Below are 18,826 nucleotides of genomic sequence, written 5' to 3'. Positions count from 1 at the left end.
ACCAAGGTAGAGTTGCCCAGGGATATTTACGTTATACAGTCAAATCAGGGGAGAGCGCGAACGCAGTCCCCCACTACCAGAAATTATGCAGTCGAGATTCCCACATTTGGGGAATTCGCAAGGGTCAGTACAGCCGGTGTACAATGGCTGAGCCTCGTCCTGGGTGAACCACCTTCTCGATCATGGTATCTCCCCTGCCAGGTAAGTATGAGTTGGAACTGTCAGAGGCTGACACCTCTTTTCCAGGTGCCTCACTCGGCCGGACGGTGCAGCAAATTCAACTGTCTGCAGTGCCATGCCAGCAGCTAACCTGAATCTGAAAAGCTTGCAGATTAAAACAGTCCGGCTTTTCTTCATCTTTCTGATCAGTTCTTGTTTCAATAACCAAGGGACTTGGAGCACAAATTGATTTCGTTTTTCCACTCTCCCCATCTCTAGAGCCACACCCACCCACACTGGGAAAATTCTTAGTTGAGGCAAACCCTCGCGGCTTAATATCTCCAGTGCAGAAATGCTGCCGTATTCTCATCTCGTTGTTGCCATCACTAAGGCAACGCCCACCTGCCTGGGGTGACTGCACCGTATGACCTCACCTGACAACTGCGCAGCTGCATATCAGCTGTGCAGACCTGCCGCAGCATTCAGCAAACCTTGCAAAACATGGGTTTTAAAGATGGAAAGGTGTCGTTAAAGCAGCAACGCCAGGACAAAAACCAAGGTAGAGTTGCCCAGGGATATTTACGTTATACAGTCAAATCAGGGGAGAGCGCGAACGCAGTACCCCACTACCAGAAATTATGCAGTCAAGATTCCCACATTTGGGGAATTCGCAAGGGTCAGTACAGCCGGTGTGCAATGGCTGAGCCTCGTACTGGGTGAACCACCTTCTTGATCATGGTATCTCCCCTGCCAGGTAAGTATGAGTTGGAACTGTCAGAGGCTGACACCTCTTTTCCAGGTGCCTCACTCGGCCGGACGGTGCAGCAAATTCAACTGTCTGCAGTGCCATGCCAGCAGCTAACCTGAATCTGAAAAGCTTGCAGATTAAAACAGTCCGGCTTTTCTTCATCTTTCTGATCAGTTCTTGTTTCAACAACCAAGGAACTTGGAGCACAAATTGATTTAGTTTTTCCACTCTCCCCATCTCTAGAGCCACACCCACCCACACTGGGAAAATTCTTAGTTGAGGCAAACCCTCACGGCTTAATATCTCCAGTGCAGAAATGCTGCCGTATTCTCATCTCGTTGTTGCCATCACTAAGGCAACGCCCACCTGCCTGGGGTGACTGCACCGTATGACCTCACCTGACAACTGCGCAGCTGCATATCAGCTGTGCAGACCTGCCGCAGCATTCAGCAACCCTTGCAAAACATGGGTTTTAAAGATGGAAAGGTGTTGTTAAAGCAGCAACGCCAGGACAAAGACCAAGGTAGAGTTGCCCAGGGATATTTACGTTATACAGTCAAATCAGGGGAGAGCGCGAACGCAGTCCCCCACTACCAGAAATTATGCAGTCGAGATTCCCACATTTGGGGAATTCGCAAGGGTCAGTACAGCCGGTGTGCAATGGCTGAGCCTCGTCCTGGGTGAACCACCTTCTTGATCATTGTATCTCCCCTGCCAGGTAAGTATGAGTTGGAACTGTCAGAGGCTGACTCCTCTTTTCCAGGTGCCTCACTCGGCCGGACGGTGCAGCAAATTCAACTGTCTGCAGTGCCCTGCCAGCAGCTAACCTGAATCTGAAAAGCTTGCAGATTAAAACAGTCCGGCTTTTCTTCATCTTTCTGATCAGTTCTTGTTTCAACAACCAAGGAACTTGGAGCACAAATTGATTTAGTTTTTCCACTCTCCCCGTCTCTAGAGCCACACCCACCCACACTGGGAAAATTCTTAGTTGAGGCAAACCCTCGCGGCTTAATATCTCCAGTGCAGAAATGCTGCCGTATTCTCATCTCGTTGTTGCCATCACTAAGGCAACGCCCACCTGCCTGGGGTGACTGCACCGTATGACCTCACCTGACAACTGCGCAGCTGCATATCAGCTGTGCAGACCTGCCGCAGCATTCAACAAACCTTGCAAAACATGGGTTTTAAAGATGGAAAGGTGTCGTTAAAGCAGCAACGCCAGGACAAAAACCAAGGTAGAGTTGCCCAGGGATATTTACGTTATACAGTCAAATCAGGGGAGAGCGCGAACGCAGTCCCCCACTACCAGAAATTATGCAGTCGAGATTCCCACATTTGGGGAATTCGCAAGGGTCAGTACAGCCGGTGTGCAATGGCTGAGCCTCGTCCTGGGTGAACCACCTTCTTGATCATGGTATCTCCCCTGCCAGGTAAGTATGAGTTGGAACTGTCAGAGGCTGACACCTCTTTTCCAGGTGCCTCACTCGGCCAGACGGTGCAGCAAATTCAACTGTCTGCAGTGCCATGCCAGCAGCTAACCTGAATCTGAAAAGCTTGCAGATTAAAACAGTCTGGCTTTTCTTCATCTTTCTGATCAGTTCTTGTTTCAACAACCAAGGAACTTGGAGCACAAATTGATTTAGTTTTTCCACTCTCCCCATCTCTAGAGCCACACCCAACCCACACTGGGAAAATTCTTAGTTGAGGCAAACCCTCACGGCTTAATATCTCCAGTGCAGAAATGCTGCCGTATTCTCATCTCGTTGTTGCCATCACTAAGGCAACGCCCACCTGCCTGGGGTGACTGCACCGTATGACCTCACCTGACAACTGCGCAGCTGCATATCAGCTGTGCAGACCTGCCGCAGCATTCAACAAACCTTGCAAAACATGGGTTTTAAAGATGGAAAGGTGTCGTTAAAGCAGCAACGCCAGGACAAAAACCAAGGTAGAGTTGCCCAGGGATATTTACGTTATACAGTCAAATCAGGGGAGAGCGCGAACGCAGTCCCCCACTACCAGAAATTATGCAGTCGAGATTCCCACATTTGGGGAATTCGCAAGGGTCAGTACAGCCGGTGTGCAATGGCTGAGCCTCGTCCTGGGTGAACCACCTTCTTGATCATGGTATCTCCCCCTGCCAGGTAAGTATGAGTTGGAACTGTCAGAGGCTGACACCTCTTTTCCAGGTGCCTCACTCGGCCGGACGGTGCAGCAAATTCAACTGTCTGCAGTGCCATGCCAGCAGCTAACCTGAATCTGAAAAGCTTGCAGATTAAAACAGTCCGGCTTTTCTTCATCTTTCTGATCAGTTCTTGTTTCAACAACCAAGGAATTTGGAGCACAAATTGATTTAGTTTTTCCACTCTCCCCGTCTCTAGAGCCACACCCACCCACACTGGGAAAATTCTTAGTTGATGCAAACCCTCACGGCTTAATATCTCCAGTGCAGAAATGCTGCCGTATTCTCATCTCGTTGTTGCCATCACTAAGGCAACGGCCACCTGCCTGGGGTGACTGCACCGTATGACCTCAACTGACAACTGCGCAGCTGCATATCAGCTGTGCAGACCTGCCGCAGCATTCAGCAAACCTTGCAAAACATGGGTTTTAAAGATGGAAAGGTGTCGTTAAAGCAGCAACGCCAGGACAAAAACCAAGGTAGAGTTGCCCAGGGATATTTACGTTATACAGTCAAATCAGGGGAGAGCGCGAACGCAGTCCCCCACTACCAGAAATTATGCAGTCGAGATTCCCACATTTGGGGAATTCGCAAGGGTCAGTACAGCCGGTGTACAATGGCTGAGCCTCGTCCTGGGTGAACCACCTTCTCGATCATGGTATCTCCCCTGCCAGGTAAGTATGAGTTGGAACTGTCAGAGGCTGACACCTCTTTTCCAGGTGCCTCACTCGGCCGGACGGTGCAGCAAATTCAACTGTCTGCAGTGCCATGCCAGCAGCTAACCTGAATCTGAAAAGCTTGCAGATTAAAACAGTCCGGCTTTTCTTCATCTTTCTGATCAGTTCTTGTTTCAATAACCAAGGGACTTGGAGCACAAATTGATTTCGTTTTTCCACTCTCCCCATCTCTAGAGCCACACCCACCCACACTGGGAAAATTCTTAGTTGAGGCAAACCCTCGCGGCTTAATATCTCCAGTGCAGAAATGCTGCCGTATTCTCATCTCGTTGTTGCCATCACTAAGGCAACGCCCACCTGCCTGGGGTGACTGCACCGTATGACCTCACCTGACAACTGCGCAGCTGCATATCAGCTGTGCAGACCTGCCGCAGCATTCAGCAAACCTTGCAAAACATGGGTTTTAAAGATGGAAAGGTGTCGTTAAAGCAGCAACGCCAGGACAAAAACCAAGGTAGAGTTGCCCAGGGATATTTACGTTATACAGTCAAATCAGGGGAGAGCGCGAACGCAGTACCCCACTACCAGAAATTATGCAGTCAAGATTCCCACATTTGGGGAATTCGCAAGGGTCAGTACAGCCGGTGTGCAATGGCTGAGCCTCGTACTGGGTGAACCACCTTCTTGATCATGGTATCTCCCCTGCCAGGTAAGTATGAGTTGGAACTGTCAGAGGCTGACACCTCTTTTCCAGGTGCCTCACTCGGCCGGACGGTGCAGCAAATTCAACTGTCTGCAGTGCCATGCCAGCAGCTAACCTGAATCTGAAAAGCTTGCAGATTAAAACAGTCCGGCTTTTCTTCATCTTTCTGATCAGTTCTTGTTTCAACAACCAAGGAACTTGGAGCACAAATTGATTTAGTTTTTCCACTCTCCCCATCTCTAGAGCCACACCCACCCACACTGGGAAAATTCTTAGTTGAGGCAAACCCTCACGGCTTAATATCTCCAGTGCAGAAATGCTGCCGTATTCTCATCTCGTTGTTGCCATCACTAAGGCAACGCCCACCTGCCTGGGGTGACTGCACCGTATGACCTCACCTGACAACTGCGCAGCTGCATATCAGCTGTGCAGACCTGCCGCAGCATTCAGCAACCCTTGCAAAACATGGGTTTTAAAGATGGAAAGGTGTTGTTAAAGCAGCAACGCCAGGACAAAGACCAAGGTAGAGTTGCCCAGGGATATTTACGTTATACAGTCAAATCAGGGGAGAGCGCGAACGCAGTCCCCCACTACCAGAAATTATGCAGTCGAGATTCCCACATTTGGGGAATTCGCAAGGGTCAGTACAGCCGGTGTGCAATGGCTGAGCCTCGTCCTGGGTGAACCACCTTCTTGATCATTGTATCTCCCCTGCCAGGTAAGTATGAGTTGGAACTGTCAGAGGCTGACTCCTCTTTTCCAGGTGCCTCACTCGGCCGGACGGTGCAGCAAATTCAACTGTCTGCAGTGCCCTGCCAGCAGCTAACCTGAATCTGAAAAGCTTGCAGATTAAAACAGTCCGGCTTTTCTTCATCTTTCTGATCAGTTCTTGTTTCAACAACCAAGGAACTTGGAGCACAAATTGATTTAGTTTTTCCACTCTCCCCGTCTCTAGAGCCACACCCACCCACACTGGGAAAATTCTTAGTTGAGGCAAACCCTCGCGGCTTAATATCTCCAGTGCAGAAATGCTGCCGTATTCTCATCTCGTTGTTGCCATCACTAAGGCAACGCCCACCTGCCTGGGGTGACTGCACCGTATGACCTCACCTGACAACTGCGCAGCTGCATATCAGCTGTGCAGACCTGCCGCAGCATTCAACAAACCTTGCAAAACATGGGTTTTAAAGATGGAAAGGTGTCGTTAAAGCAGCAACGCCAGGACAAAAACCAAGGTAGAGTTGCCCAGGGATATTTACGTTATACAGTCAAATCAGGGGAGAGCGCGAACGCAGTCCCCCACTACCAGAAATTATGCAGTCGAGATTCCCACATTTGGGGAATTCGCAAGGGTCAGTACAGCCGGTGTGCAATGGCTGAGCCTCGTCCTGGGTGAACCACCTTCTTGATCATGGTATCTCCCCTGCCAGGTAAGTATGAGTTGGAACTGTCAGAGGCTGACACCTCTTTTCCAGGTGCCTCACTCGGCCAGACGGTGCAGCAAATTCAACTGTCTGCAGTGCCATGCCAGCAGCTAACCTGAATCTGAAAAGCTTGCAGATTAAAACAGTCTGGCTTTTCTTCATCTTTCTGATCAGTTCTTGTTTCAACAACCAAGGAACTTGGAGCACAAATTGATTTAGTTTTTCCACTCTCCCCATCTCTAGAGCCACACCCAACCCACACTGGGAAAATTCTTAGTTGAGGCAAACCCTCACGGCTTAATATCTCCAGTGCAGAAATGCTGCCGTATTCTCATCTCGTTGTTGCCATCACTAAGGCAACGCCCACCTGCCTGGGGTGACTGCACCGTATGACCTCACCTGACAACTGCGCAGCTGCATATCAGCTGTGCAGACCTGCCGCAGCATTCAACAAACCTTGCAAAACATGGGTTTTAAAGATGGAAAGGTGTCGTTAAAGCAGCAACGCCAGGACAAAAACCAAGGTAGAGTTGCCCAGGGATATTTACGTTATACAGTCAAATCAGGGGAGAGCGCGAACGCAGTCCCCCACTACCAGAAATTATGCAGTCGAGATTCCCACATTTGGGGAATTCGCAAGGGTCAGTACAGCCGGTGTGCAATGGCTGAGCCTCGTCCTGGGTGAACCACCTTCTTGATCATGGTATCTCCCCTGCCAGGTAAGTATGAGTTGGAACTGTCAGAGGCTGACACCTCTTTTCCAGGTGCCTCACTCGGCCAGACGGTGCAGCAAATTCAACTGTCTGCAGTGCCATGCCAGCAGCTAACCTGAATCTGAAAAGCTTGCAGATTAAAACAGTCTGGCTTTTCTTCATCTTTCTGATCAGTTCTTGTTTCAACAACCAAGGAACTTGGAGCACAAATTGATTTAGTTTTTCCACTCTCCCCATCTCTAGAGCCACACCCAACCCACACTGGGAAAATTCTTAGTTGAGGCAAACCCTCACGGCTTAATATCTCCAGTGCAGAAATGCTGCCGTATTCTCATCTCGTTGTTGCCATCACTAAGGCAACGCCCACCTGCCTGGGGTGACTGCACCGTATGACCTCACCTGACAACTGCGCAGCTGCATATCAGCTGTGCAGACCTGCCGCAGCATTCAGCAACCCTTGCAAAACATGGGTTTTAAAGATGGAAAGGTGTCGTTAAAGCAGCAACGCCAGGACAAAAACCAAGGTAGAGTTGCCCAGGGATATTTACGTTATACAGTCAAATCAGGGGAGAGCGCGAACGCAGTCCCCCACTACCAGAAATTATGCAGTCGAGATTCCCACATTTGGGGAATTCGCAAGGGTCAGTACAGCCGGTGTGCAATGGCTGAGCCTCGTCCTGGGTGAACCACCTTCTTGATCATGGTATCTCCCCTGCCAGGTAAGTATGAGTTGGAACTGTCAGAGGCTGACACCTCTTTTCCAGGTGCCTCACTCGGCCGGACGGTGCAGCAAATTCAACTGTCTGCAGTGCCATGCCAGCAGCTAACCTGAATCTGAAAAGCTTGCAGATTAAAACAGTCCGGCTTTTCTTCATCTTTCTGATCAGTTCTTGTTTCAACAACCAAGGAACTTGGAGCACAAATTGATTTAGTTTTTCCACTCTCCCCATCTCTAGAGCCACACCCACCCACACTGGGAAAATTCTTAGTTGAGGCAAACCCTCACGGCTTAATATCTCCAGTGCAGAAATGCTGCCGTATTCTCATCTCGTTGTTGCCATCACTAAGGCAACGCCCACCTGCCTGGGGTGACTGCACCGTATGACCTCACCTGACAACTGCGCAGCTGCATATCAGCTGTGCAGACCTGCCGCAGCATTCAGCAACCCTTGCAAAACATGGGTTTTAAAGATGGAAAGGTGTTGTTAAAGCAGCAACGCCAGGACAAAGACCAAGGTAGAGTTGCCCAGGGATATTTACGTTATACAGTCAAATCAGGGGAGAGCGCGAACGCAGTCCCCCACTACCAGAAATTATGCAGTCGAGATTCCCACATTTGGGGAATTCGCAAGGGTCAGTACAGCCGGTGTGCAATGGCTGAGCCTCGTCCTGGGTGAACCACCTTCTTGATCATTGTATCTCCCCTGCCAGGTAAGTATGAGTTGGAACTGTCAGAGGCTGACTCCTCTTTTCCAGGTGCCTCACTCGGCCGGACGGTGCAGCAAATTCAACTGTCTGCAGTGCCCTGCCAGCAGCTAACCTGAATCTGAAAAGCTTGCAGATTAAAACAGTCCGGCTTTTCTTCATCTTTCTGATCAGTTCTTGTTTCAACAACCAAGGAACTTGGAGCACAAATTGATTTAGTTTTTCCACTCTCCCCGTCTCTAGAGCCACACCCACCCACACTGGGAAAATTCTTAGTTGAGGCAAACCCTCGCGGCTTAATATCTCCAGTGCAGAAATGCTGCCGTATTCTCATCTCGTTGTTGCCATCACTAAGGCAACGCCCACCTGCCTGGGGTGACTGCACCGTATGACCTCACCTGACAACTGCGCAGCTGCATATCAGCTGTGCAGACCTGCCGCAGCATTCAACAAACCTTGCAAAACATGGGTTTTAAAGATGGAAAGGTGTCGTTAAAGCAGCAACGCCAGGACAAAAACCAAGGTAGAGTTGCCCAGGGATATTTACGTTATACAGTCAAATCAGGGGAGAGCGCGAACGCAGTCCCCCACTACCAGAAATTATGCAGTCGAGATTCCCACATTTGGGGAATTCGCAAGGGTCAGTACAGCCGGTGTGCAATGGCTGAGCCTCGTCCTGGGTGAACCACCTTCTTGATCATGGTATCTCCCCTGCCAGGTAAGTATGAGTTGGAACTGTCAGAGGCTGACACCTCTTTTCCAGGTGCCTCACTCGGCCAGACGGTGCAGCAAATTCAACTGTCTGCAGTGCCATGCCAGCAGCTAACCTGAATCTGAAAAGCTTGCAGATTAAAACAGTCTGGCTTTTCTTCATCTTTCTGATCAGTTCTTGTTTCAACAACCAAGGAACTTGGAGCACAAATTGATTTAGTTTTTCCACTCTCCCCATCTCTAGAGCCACACCCAACCCACACTGGGAAAATTCTTAGTTGAGGCAAACCCTCACGGCTTAATATCTCCAGTGCAGAAATGCTGCCGTATTCTCATCTCGTTGTTGCCATCACTAAGGCAACGCCCACCTGCCTGGGGTGACTGCACCGTATGACCTCACCTGACAACTGCGCAGCTGCATATCAGCTGTGCAGACCTGCCGCAGCATTCAGCAACCCTTGCAAAACATGGGTTTTAAAGATGGAAAGGTGTCGTTAAAGCAGCAACGCCAGGACAAAAACCAAGGTAGAGTTGCCCAGGGATATTTACGTTATACAGTCAAATCAGGGGAGAGCGCGAACGCAGTCCCCCACTACCAGAAATTATGCAGTCGAGATTCCCACATTTGGGGAATTCGCAAGGGTCAGTACAGCCGGTGTGCAATGGCTGAGCCTCGTCCTGGGTGAACCACCTTCTTGATCATGGTATCTCCCCCTGCCAGGTAAGTATGAGTTGGAACTGTCAGAGGCTGACACCTCTTTTCCAGGTGCCTCACTCGGCCGGACGGTGCAGCAAATTCAACTGTCTGCAGTGCCATGCCAGCAGCTAACCTGAATCTGAAAAGCTTGCAGATTAAAACAGTCCGGCTTTTCTTCATCTTTCTGATCAGTTCTTGTTTCAACAACCAAGGAATTTGGAGCACAAATTGATTTAGTTTTTCCACTCTCCCCGTCTCTAGAGCCACACCCACCCACACTGGGAAAATTCTTAGTTGATGCAAACCCTCACGGCTTAATATCTCCAGTGCAGAAATGCTGCCGTATTCTCATCTCGTTGTTGCCATCACTAAGGCAACGGCCACCTGCCTGGGGTGACTGCACCGTATGACCTCAACTGACAACTGCGCAGCTGCATATCAGCTGTGCAGACCTGCCGCAGCATTCAGCAAACCTTGCAAAACATGGGTTTTAAAGATGGAAAGGTGTCGTTAAAGCAGCAACGCCAGGACAAAAACCAAGGTAGAGTTGCCCAGGGATATTTACGTTATACAGTCAAATCAGGGGAGAGCGCGAACGCAGTACCCCACTACCAGAAATTATGCAGTCGAGATTCCCACATTTGGGGAATTCGCAAGGGTCAGTACAGCCGGTGTGCAATGGCTGAGCCTCGTCCTGGGTGAACCACCTTCTTGATCATGGTATCTCCCCTGCCAGGTAAGTATGAGTTGGAACTGTCAGAGGCTGACACCTCTTTTCCAGGTGCCTCACTCGGCCGGACGGTGCAGCAAATTCAACTGTCTGCAGTGCCATGCCAGCAGCTAACCTGAATCTGAAAAGCTTGCAGATTAAAACAGTCCGGCTTTTCTTCATCTTTCTGATCAGTTCTTGTTTCAACAACCAAGGAACTTGGAGCACAAATTGATTTAGTTTTTCCACTCTCCCCATCTCTAGAGCCACACCCAACCCACACTGGGAAAATTCTTAGTTGAGGCAAACCCTCACGGCTTAATATCTCCAGTGCAGAAATGCTGCCGTATTCTCATCACGTTGTTGCCATCACTAAGGCAACGCCCACCTGCCTGGGGTGACTGCACCGTATGACCTCACCTGACAACTGCGCAGCTGCATATCAGCTGTGCAGACCTGCCGCAGCACTCAGCAACCCTTGCAAAACATGGGTTTTAAAGATGGAAAGGTGTTGTTAAAGCAGCAACGCCAGGACAAAGACCAAGGTAGAGTTGCCCAGGGATATTTACGTTATACAGTCAAATCAGGGGAGAGCGCGAACGCAGTCCCCCACTACCAGAAATTATGCAGTCGAGATTCCCACATTTGGGGAATTCGCAAGGGTCAGTACAGCCGGTGTGCAATGGCTGAGCCTCGTCCTGGGTGAACCACCTTCTTGATCATTGTATCTCCCCTGCCAGGTAAGTATGAGTTGGAACTGTCAGAGGCTGACTCCTCTTTTCCAGGTGCCTCACTCGGCCGGACGGTGCAGCAAATTCAACTGTCTGCAGTGCCCTGCCAGCAGCTAACCTGAATCTGAAAAGCTTGCAGATTAAAACAGTCCGGCTTTTCTTCATCTTTCTGATCAGTTCTTGTTTCAACAACCAAGGAACTTGGAGCACAAATTGATTTAGTTTTTCCACTCTCCCCGTCTCTAGAGCCACACCCACCCACACTGGGAAAATTCTTAGTTGAGGCAAACCCTCGCGGCTTAATATCTCCAGTGCAGAAATGCTGCCGTATTCTCATCTCGTTGTTGCCATCACTAAGGCAACGCCCACCTGCCTGGGGTGACTGCACCGTATGACCTCACCTGACAACTGCGCAGCTGCATATCAGCTGTGCAGACCTGCCGCAGCATTCAACAAACCTTGCAAAACATGGGTTTTAAAGATGGAAAAGTGTCGTTAAAGCAGCAACGCCAGGACAAAAACCAAGGTAGAGTTGCCCAGGGATATTTACGTTATACAGTCAAATCAGGGGAGAGCGCGAACGCAGTCCCCCACTACCAGAAATTATGCAGTCGAGATTCCCACATTTGGGGAATTCGCAAGGGTCAGTACAGCCGGTGTGCAATGGCTGAGCCTCGTCCTGGGTGAACCACCTTCTTGATCATGGTATCTCCCCTGCCAGGTAAGTATGAGTTGGAACTGTCAGAGGCTGACACCTCTTTTCCAGGTGCCTCACTCGGCCAGACGGTGCAGCAAATTCAACTGTCTGCAGTGCCATGCCAGCAGCTAACCTGAATCTGAAAAGCTTGCAGATTAAAACAGTCTGGCTTTTCTTCATCTTTCTGATCAGTTCTTGTTTCAACAACCAAGGAACTTGGAGCACAAATTGATTTAGTTTTTCCACTCTCCCCATCTCTAGAGCCACACCCAACCCACACTGGGAAAATTCTTAGTTGAGGCAAACCCTCACGGCTTAATATCTCCAGTGCAGAAATGCTGCCGTATTCTCATCTCGTTGTTGCCATCACTAAGGCAACGCCCACCTGCCTGGGGTGACTGCACCGTATGACCTCACCTGACAACTGCGCAGCTGCATATCAGCTGTGCAGACCTGCCGCAGCATTCAGCAACCCTTGCAAAACATGGGTTTTAAAGATGGAAAGGTGTCGTTAAAGCAGCAACGCCAGGACAAAAACCAAGGTAGAGTTGCCCAGGGATATTTACGTTATACAGTCAATCAGGGGAGAGCGCGAACGCAGTCCCCCACTACCAGAAATTATGCAGTCGAGATTCCCACATTTGGGGAATTCGCAAGGGTCAGTACAGCCGGTGTGCAATGGCTGAGCCTCGTCCTGGGTGAACCACCTTCTTGATCATGGTATCTCCCCCTGCCAGATAAGTATGAGTTGGAACTGTCAGAGGCTGACACCTCTTTTCCAGGTGCCTCACTCGGCCGGACGGTGCAGCAAATTCAACTGTCTGCAGTGCCATGCCAGCAGCTAACCTGAATCTGAAAAGCTTGCAGATTAAAACAGTCCGGCTTTTCTTCATCTTTCTGATCAGTTCTTGTTTCAACAACCAAGGAATTTGGAGCACAAATTGATTTAGTTTTTCCACTCTCCCCGTCTCTAGAGCCACACCCACCCACACTGGGAAAATTCTTAGTTGATGCAAACCCTCACGGCTTAATATCTCCAGTGCAGAAATGCTGCCGTATTCTCATCTCGTTGTTGCCATCACTAAGGCAACGGCCACCTGCCTGGGGTGACTGCACCGTATGACCTCAACTGACAACTGCGCAGCTGCATATCAGCTGTGCAGACCTGCCGCAGCATTCAGCAAACCTTGCAAAACATGGGTTTTAAAGATGGAAAGGTGTCGTTAAAGCAGCAACGCCAGGACAAAAACCAAGGTAGAGTTGCCCAGGGATATTTACGTTATACAGTCAAATCAGGGGAGAGCGCGAACGCAGTACCCCACTACCAGAAATTATGCAGTCGAGATTCCCACATTTGGGGAATTCGCAAGGGTCAGTACAGCCGGTGTGCAATGGCTGAGCCTCGTCCTGGGTGAACCACCTTCTTGATCATGGTATCTCCCCTGCCAGGTAAGTATGAGTTGGAACTGTCAGAGGCTGACACCTCTTTTCCAGGTGCCTCACTCGGCCGGACGGTGCAGCAAATTCAACTGTCTGCAGTGCCATGCCAGCAGCTAACCTGAATCTGAAAAGCTTGCAGATTAAAACAGTCCGGCTTTTCTTCATCTTTCTGATCAGTTCTTGTTTCAACAACCAAGGAACTTGGAGCACAAATTGATTTAGTTTTTCCACTCTCCCCATCTCTAGAGCCACACCCAACCCACACTGGGAAAATTCTTAGTTGAGGCAAACCCTCACGGCTTAATATCTCCAGTGCAGAAATGCTGCCGTATTCTCATCACGTTGTTGCCATCACTAAGGCAACGCCCACCTGCCTGGGGTGACTGCACCGTATGACCTCACCTGACAACTGCGCAGCTGCATATCAGCTGTGCAGACCTGCCGCAGCACTCAGCAACCCTTGCAAAACATGGGTTTTAAAGATGGAAAGGTGTTGTTAAAGCAGCAACGCCAGGACAAAGACCAAGGTAGAGTTGCCCAGGGATATTTACGTTATACAGTCAAATCAGGGGAGAGCGCGAACGCAGTCCCCCACTACCAGAAATTATGCAGTCGAGATTCCCACATTTGGGGAATTCGCAAGGGTCAGTACAGCCGGTGTGCAATGGCTGAGCCTCGTCCTGGGTGAACCACCTTCTTGATCATTGTATCTCCCCTGCCAGGTAAGTATGAGTTGGAACTGTCAGAGGCTGACTCCTCTTTTCCAGGTGCCTCACTCGGCCGGACGGTGCAGCAAATTCAACTGTCTGCAGTGCCCTGCCAGCAGCTAACCTGAATCTGAAAAGCTTGCAGATTAAAACAGTCCGGCTTTTCTTCATCTTTCTGATCAGTTCTTGTTTCAACAACCAAGGAACTTGGAGCACAAATTGATTTAGTTTTTCCACTCTCCCCGTCTCTAGAGCCACACCCACCCACACTGGGAAAATTCTTAGTTGAGGCAAACCCTCGCGGCTTAATATCTCCAGTGCAGAAATGCTGCCGTATTCTCATCTCGTTGTTGCCATCACTAAGGCAACGCCCACCTGCCTGGGGTGACTGCACCGTATGACCTCACCTGACAACTGCGCAGCTGCATATCAGCTGTGCAGACCTGCCGCAGCATTCAACAAACCTTGCAAAACATGGGTTTTAAAGATGGAAAGGTGTCGTTAAAGCAGCAACGCCAGGACAAAAACCAAGGTAGAGTTGCCCAGGGATATTTACGTTATACAGTCAAATCAGGGGAGAGCGCGAACGCAGTCCCCCACTACCAGAAATTATGCAGTCGAGATTCCCACATTTGGGGAATTCGCAAGGGTCAGTACAGCCGGTGTGCAATGGCTGAGCCTCGTCCTGGGTGAACCACCTTCTTGATCATGGTATCTCCCCTGCCAGGTAAGTATGAGTTGGAACTGTCAGAGGCTGACACCTCTTTTCCAGGTGCCTCACTCGGCCAGACGGTGCAGCAAATTCAACTGTCTGCAGTGCCATGCCAGCACCTAACCTGCATCTGAAAAGCTTGCAGATTAAAACAGTCCGGCTTTTCTTCATCTTTCTGATCAGTTCTTGTTTCAACAACCAAGGAACTTGGAGCACAAATTGATTTAGTTTTTCCACTCTCCCCATCTCTAGAGCCACACCCAACCCACACTGGGAAAATTCTTAGTTGAGGCAAACCCTCACGGCTTAATATCTCCAGTGCAGAAATGCTGCCGTATTCTCATCTTGTTGTTGCCATCACTAAGGCAACGCCCACCTGCCTGGGGTGACTGCACCGTATGACCTCACCTGACAACTGCGCAGCTGCATATCAGCTGTGCAGACCTGCCGCAGCATTCAGCAAACCTTGCAAAACATGGGTTTTAAAGATGGAAAGGTGTCATTAAAGCAGCAACGTCAGAACAAAAACCAAGGTCGAGTTGCCCAGGGATATTTACGTTATACAGTCAAATCAGGGGAGAGCGCGAACGCAGTCCCCCACTACCAGAAATTATGCAGTCGAGATTCCCACATTTGGGGAATTCGCAAGGGTCAGTACAGCCGGTGTGCAATGGCTGAGCCTCATCCTGGGTGAACCACCTTCTTGATCATGGTATCTCCCCCTGCCAGGTAAGTATGAGTTGGAACTGTCAGAGGCTGACACCTCTTTTCCAGGTGCCTCACTCGGCCGGACGGTGCAGCAAATTCAACTGTCTGCAGTGCCATGCCAGCAGCTAACCTGAATCTGAAAAGCTTGCAGATTAAAACAGTCCGGCTTTTCTTCATCTTTCTGATCAGTTCTTGTTTCAACAACCAAGGAATTTGGAGCACAAATTGATTTAGTTTTTCCACTCTCCCCATCTCTAGAGCCACACCCACCCACACTGGGAAAATTCTTAGTTGAGCCAAACCCTCACGGCTTAATATCTCCAGTGCAGAAATGCTGCCGTATTCTCATCTCGTTGTTGCCATCACTAAGGCAACGCCCACCTGCCTGGGGTGACTGCACCGTATGACCTCACCTGACAACTGCGCAGCTGCATATCAGCTGTGCAGACCTGCCGCAGCATTCAGCAAACCTTGCAAAACATGGGTTTTAAAGATGGAAAGGTGTCCTTAAAGCAGCAACGCCAGGACAAAAACCAAGGTAGAGTTGCCCAGGGATATTTACGTTATACAGTCAAATCAGGGGAGAGCGCAAACGCAGTTCCCCACTACCAGAAATTATGCAGTCAAGATTCCCACATTTGGGGAATTCGCAAGGGTCAGTACAGCCGGTGTGCAATGGCTGAGCCTCGTCCTGGGTGAACCACCTTCTTGATCATGGTATCTCCCCTGCCAGGTAAGTATGAGTTGGAACTGTCAGAGGCTGACACCTCTTTTCCAGGTGCCTCACTCGGCCGGACACATGCCATCTAACAAGTAAGCCCAATCAGACTCTAAAACCTGCTCCTCTATTACCAATTCCAGCAGTCAATCAACCTTTTGAGCACTTAATCGTGGACTGTTTGGGCCCCCTCCCTCGCTCGAAATCCGGTACTATCTATCTTCTCACTGTAATGTGCCAAGCCACTCGCTATCCAGCAGCATACCCGTTGCTTACCATCACTGCTAGGTCGGTGGTGAGAGTGTTGTCACAATTCATCTCTATATTTGGCATTCCAATAATCATTCAAAGTGACCAGGGTTTGAATTTCTCCTCACACCTTTTCTCTCAAGTGTTGAAGCAGCTTAACATCAAGCATAACAAAGCATCTGCTTATCATGCACAAAGTCAGGGAGCATTAGAACGTTTCCATCAAACGTTGAAGTCGTTGCTACGTTCTTATTGCATTCAAATGGAAGGTGACTGGGAGGAGGGTTTGCCCTGGTTAATGCTTGCGGCTAGGGAAGTAGTTCAAGAGAGTACAGGGTTTAGCCCAAATGACTTGGTGTTCGGCCATACTGTACGAGGTCCGTTAGCCATTTTGAGGGACCAGTGGATGGGGGAGGACCCTCCCCGGAACCTGTTAGACTATGTGAATGGTTTTCGGCGTAGACTTTATGCAGCTGGCGAACTGGCCAGGGAGAAAATGGAGCATGTGCAGGGAAAAATGAAAAAGCTCTATGATAGACGTACGGAACGGTGGGTTTTCAGTCCTGGTGATCGAGTACTGGCGCTGTTGCCCATCATAGGCTCGCCATTTCAAGCCAAATTTAATGGCTCACACACAGTTTTAAGGAAGCTTTCTGATTTAAATTATTTGATTTCGACTCCAGAGCGCAGGAAAACCACCCAATTGTGTCATGTGAACCTGTTAAAACCATATTATGAGCGTGCGTCAAAATCACCTGGGTATGGTGCACAGGTTATCGCGGCGAATTCTCATCCAGCATGTTTAGCAACTAGAGCATCAGCGGTCACTACACCTTTGTTGGTGAGTGAGGTGGAGGCGGATGGGTTACCAGCTGTTGATCAAGCATTAACACATGGGCGGCTGAAAAACTCTGAGGCTCTCTGTAACCTTGAGGCATTGTTGCAACATCTGCCAGAGTTAGAAAGGGCAGAGTTGGCAGAGTTGATTAGGTCTTTTCCATGTTTGTTTGGTGATACGCCTACTCAGACCCTCCTTATTGAACACGATATTGAGGTGGGAGATGTTCAGCCTATTCGTCAATGTTTTTTTCGTGTCAATGCTGAAAAACGCAGGTATCTGGATGCCGAAATTAAGTATATGTTGGAGAATGGAATAGCTGAGCCATCCTCCTCAAGCTGGGCATCGCCTTGCATCATGGTACCCAAAGCAGACGGCACACCAAGGTTTTGCACTGACTTCAGGAAAGTTAATGCTGTCACCAGACCTGACTCGTTCCCACTTCCTCGTATGGAAGATTGTGTAGATGAGGTTGGTCATGCTAAGTTTGTAAGTAAGTTTGATCTATTGAAAGGGTACTGGCAGATCCCTTTAACTCAGCGGGCCCATGAAATTTCTGCATTTGTGACACCGAACAGTTTGTTTTCTTACAAGGTTATGCCTTTTGGCTTGAGAAATGCGCCACCGACATTTCAACGCCTTATGACTCGTGTTCTGGGGGACCTGGAGGGTTGCGCTGTCTATTTGGATGACGTGGTGGTGTTTTCTGACTCTTGGCGTCAGCATGTCGAGCGCATCAGGGCGCTGTTCGGTCGCTTGGCTGAGGCCTGTCTCACCGTGAACCTCTCAAAATTTGAGTTTGCCAAGGCGACAGTGACTTATCTTGGACGAGTTGTGGGTCAGGGGTGCGTCCGTCCTGTGGCTGCTAAAGTGAGCCCGGTTGAAAATACCAACCACGAAAAAGGAACTGTTGCGGTTTCTTGGATTAGTGGGTTACTACAGGTGTTTTTGTCGCAATTTTTCCACTGTTGCATCGCCACTCACTAACCTTTTGAAGGCAAAGGCAGTGTATATATGGACCCCTGAATGTCAACAGGCTTTTGAGAACATTAAAGCCTTGTTATGTACAGCTCCTGTTCTTGAGGCACCACGGTTTGACCGCCCTTTTTCACTGCAGGTAGATGCGAGTCACGTGGGTGCAGGTACTGTTCTATTGCAAGCTGATGATCTGGGTGTTGATAAGCCAGTGAGTTTTTTTTCCCAAAAAGTTTAACTCCTACCAACTAAATTATTCAATCATCGAAAAGGAGGCACTAGCTTTGATATGGGCTTTGAAACATTTTGACGTGTATGTAGTTTCAGGCACTACACCCATGGTGGTCTACACGGATCACAATCCACTAACCTTTTTGAATTCCTTGCAGTGTCCAAACCAGAGACTGATACGATGGTCTCTGATGTTGCAGTCTTATGGGTTGGACATCCGATACATAAAAGGATCAGAGAATGTGGTGGCGGATGCCCTCTCTCGGGCCCATTAGAAGTATGGGTTGGCGAGGGACCTGGTGTGTTAGGACAACTTTGATCGGTTGATATACCCTTCCAGTTCCGCTTGCGGTGTCTGTTCCTACCTCCTGTCTTTCTCCTCTTAAATGCTCACAGAAATCCTAGGCAAATCTCTGTTGCTGAGGAGCAAGAGTTTGGTGTGCTGGGGGCAGATGGCAGTGGTTGGACTTTAAACTCCTAATGGGGCAAGTGTTTTTTTTCTGATTTGTTTTTTTTGATAACTTTTCATTGAGCATTTAATAGTGCTGGTTGTGTGTTGTACCTACTAGGTTTTAAACATATTTCGGTTCCCTATATTGAACCTCTTTTTAGGGGGAGGGTGTCACAGCCCCTGGGGCTTGTGCTGGGCATGTCTCTCTCCTCCCTCTTTCT

General features: G+C 49.3%; 23 non-coding genes across 23 annotated transcripts; all 23 read right to left on the bottom strand.

Moving 5' to 3' along the window:
• Positions 1-45: 45 nt before the first annotated feature.
• Positions 46-209, bottom strand: LOC142366176 (U1 spliceosomal RNA). Its single transcript, XR_012766735.1, has one exon. It is a non-coding gene; the product is annotated as a U1 spliceosomal RNA (small nuclear RNA).
• A 548-nt stretch (positions 210-757) lies between these two features.
• On the bottom strand, positions 758-921 carry LOC142366427 (U1 spliceosomal RNA). The gene has a single exon (XR_012766813.1). It is a non-coding gene; the product is annotated as a U1 spliceosomal RNA (small nuclear RNA).
• Positions 922-1,469: 548 nt separating this feature from the next.
• Positions 1,470-1,633, bottom strand: LOC142366053 (U1 spliceosomal RNA). The gene has a single exon (XR_012766706.1). It is a non-coding gene; the product is annotated as a U1 spliceosomal RNA (small nuclear RNA).
• A 548-nt stretch (positions 1,634-2,181) lies between these two features.
• On the bottom strand, positions 2,182-2,345 carry LOC142402090 (U1 spliceosomal RNA). Its single transcript, XR_012773286.1, has one exon. It is a non-coding gene; the product is annotated as a U1 spliceosomal RNA (small nuclear RNA).
• Positions 2,346-2,894: 549 nt separating this feature from the next.
• On the bottom strand, positions 2,895-3,059 carry LOC142366149 (U1 spliceosomal RNA). The gene has a single exon (XR_012766728.1). It is a non-coding gene; the product is annotated as a U1 spliceosomal RNA (small nuclear RNA).
• Positions 3,060-3,607: 548 nt separating this feature from the next.
• On the bottom strand, positions 3,608-3,771 carry LOC142366169 (U1 spliceosomal RNA). The gene has a single exon (XR_012766732.1). It is a non-coding gene; the product is annotated as a U1 spliceosomal RNA (small nuclear RNA).
• A 548-nt stretch (positions 3,772-4,319) lies between these two features.
• LOC142366420 (U1 spliceosomal RNA) lies at positions 4,320-4,483 on the bottom strand. Its single transcript, XR_012766812.1, has one exon. It is a non-coding gene; the product is annotated as a U1 spliceosomal RNA (small nuclear RNA).
• A 548-nt stretch (positions 4,484-5,031) lies between these two features.
• Positions 5,032-5,195, bottom strand: LOC142366048 (U1 spliceosomal RNA). Its single transcript, XR_012766705.1, has one exon. It is a non-coding gene; the product is annotated as a U1 spliceosomal RNA (small nuclear RNA).
• Positions 5,196-5,743: 548 nt separating this feature from the next.
• On the bottom strand, positions 5,744-5,907 carry LOC142402079 (U1 spliceosomal RNA). Its single transcript, XR_012773284.1, has one exon. It is a non-coding gene; the product is annotated as a U1 spliceosomal RNA (small nuclear RNA).
• A 549-nt stretch (positions 5,908-6,456) lies between these two features.
• On the bottom strand, positions 6,457-6,620 carry LOC142402072 (U1 spliceosomal RNA). Its single transcript, XR_012773282.1, has one exon. It is a non-coding gene; the product is annotated as a U1 spliceosomal RNA (small nuclear RNA).
• Positions 6,621-7,169: 549 nt separating this feature from the next.
• Positions 7,170-7,333, bottom strand: LOC142402068 (U1 spliceosomal RNA). The gene has a single exon (XR_012773281.1). It is a non-coding gene; the product is annotated as a U1 spliceosomal RNA (small nuclear RNA).
• Positions 7,334-7,881: 548 nt separating this feature from the next.
• Positions 7,882-8,045, bottom strand: LOC142366045 (U1 spliceosomal RNA). Its single transcript, XR_012766704.1, has one exon. It is a non-coding gene; the product is annotated as a U1 spliceosomal RNA (small nuclear RNA).
• Positions 8,046-8,593: 548 nt separating this feature from the next.
• LOC142402066 (U1 spliceosomal RNA) lies at positions 8,594-8,757 on the bottom strand. The gene has a single exon (XR_012773280.1). It is a non-coding gene; the product is annotated as a U1 spliceosomal RNA (small nuclear RNA).
• A 549-nt stretch (positions 8,758-9,306) lies between these two features.
• On the bottom strand, positions 9,307-9,471 carry LOC142366142 (U1 spliceosomal RNA). The gene has a single exon (XR_012766727.1). It is a non-coding gene; the product is annotated as a U1 spliceosomal RNA (small nuclear RNA).
• Positions 9,472-10,019: 548 nt separating this feature from the next.
• Positions 10,020-10,183, bottom strand: LOC142365899 (U1 spliceosomal RNA). The gene has a single exon (XR_012766676.1). It is a non-coding gene; the product is annotated as a U1 spliceosomal RNA (small nuclear RNA).
• Positions 10,184-10,732: 549 nt separating this feature from the next.
• LOC142366044 (U1 spliceosomal RNA) lies at positions 10,733-10,896 on the bottom strand. Its single transcript, XR_012766703.1, has one exon. It is a non-coding gene; the product is annotated as a U1 spliceosomal RNA (small nuclear RNA).
• A 548-nt stretch (positions 10,897-11,444) lies between these two features.
• On the bottom strand, positions 11,445-11,608 carry LOC142402064 (U1 spliceosomal RNA). Its single transcript, XR_012773279.1, has one exon. It is a non-coding gene; the product is annotated as a U1 spliceosomal RNA (small nuclear RNA).
• Positions 11,609-12,156: 548 nt separating this feature from the next.
• LOC142366331 (U1 spliceosomal RNA) lies at positions 12,157-12,321 on the bottom strand. Its single transcript, XR_012766792.1, has one exon. It is a non-coding gene; the product is annotated as a U1 spliceosomal RNA (small nuclear RNA).
• A 548-nt stretch (positions 12,322-12,869) lies between these two features.
• On the bottom strand, positions 12,870-13,033 carry LOC142365893 (U1 spliceosomal RNA). The gene has a single exon (XR_012766674.1). It is a non-coding gene; the product is annotated as a U1 spliceosomal RNA (small nuclear RNA).
• A 549-nt stretch (positions 13,034-13,582) lies between these two features.
• On the bottom strand, positions 13,583-13,746 carry LOC142366041 (U1 spliceosomal RNA). Its single transcript, XR_012766702.1, has one exon. It is a non-coding gene; the product is annotated as a U1 spliceosomal RNA (small nuclear RNA).
• Positions 13,747-14,294: 548 nt separating this feature from the next.
• Positions 14,295-14,458, bottom strand: LOC142402058 (U1 spliceosomal RNA). The gene has a single exon (XR_012773278.1). It is a non-coding gene; the product is annotated as a U1 spliceosomal RNA (small nuclear RNA).
• Positions 14,459-15,007: 549 nt separating this feature from the next.
• On the bottom strand, positions 15,008-15,172 carry LOC142366130 (U1 spliceosomal RNA). The gene has a single exon (XR_012766724.1). It is a non-coding gene; the product is annotated as a U1 spliceosomal RNA (small nuclear RNA).
• Positions 15,173-15,720: 548 nt separating this feature from the next.
• On the bottom strand, positions 15,721-15,884 carry LOC142366257 (U1 spliceosomal RNA). The gene has a single exon (XR_012766766.1). It is a non-coding gene; the product is annotated as a U1 spliceosomal RNA (small nuclear RNA).
• Between the last annotated feature and the right edge of the window lie 2,942 nt (positions 15,885-18,826).

The sequence above is a fragment of the Odontesthes bonariensis genome, chromosome 2, assembly GCF_027942865.1.
Source record: "Odontesthes bonariensis isolate fOdoBon6 chromosome 2, fOdoBon6.hap1, whole genome shotgun sequence".
Lineage (NCBI taxonomy): Eukaryota > Metazoa > Chordata > Actinopteri > Atheriniformes > Atherinopsidae > Odontesthes > Odontesthes bonariensis.
Note: the sequence above shows the minus strand (reverse complement) of the source record. Positions and strands in the feature narration are given on the sequence as shown.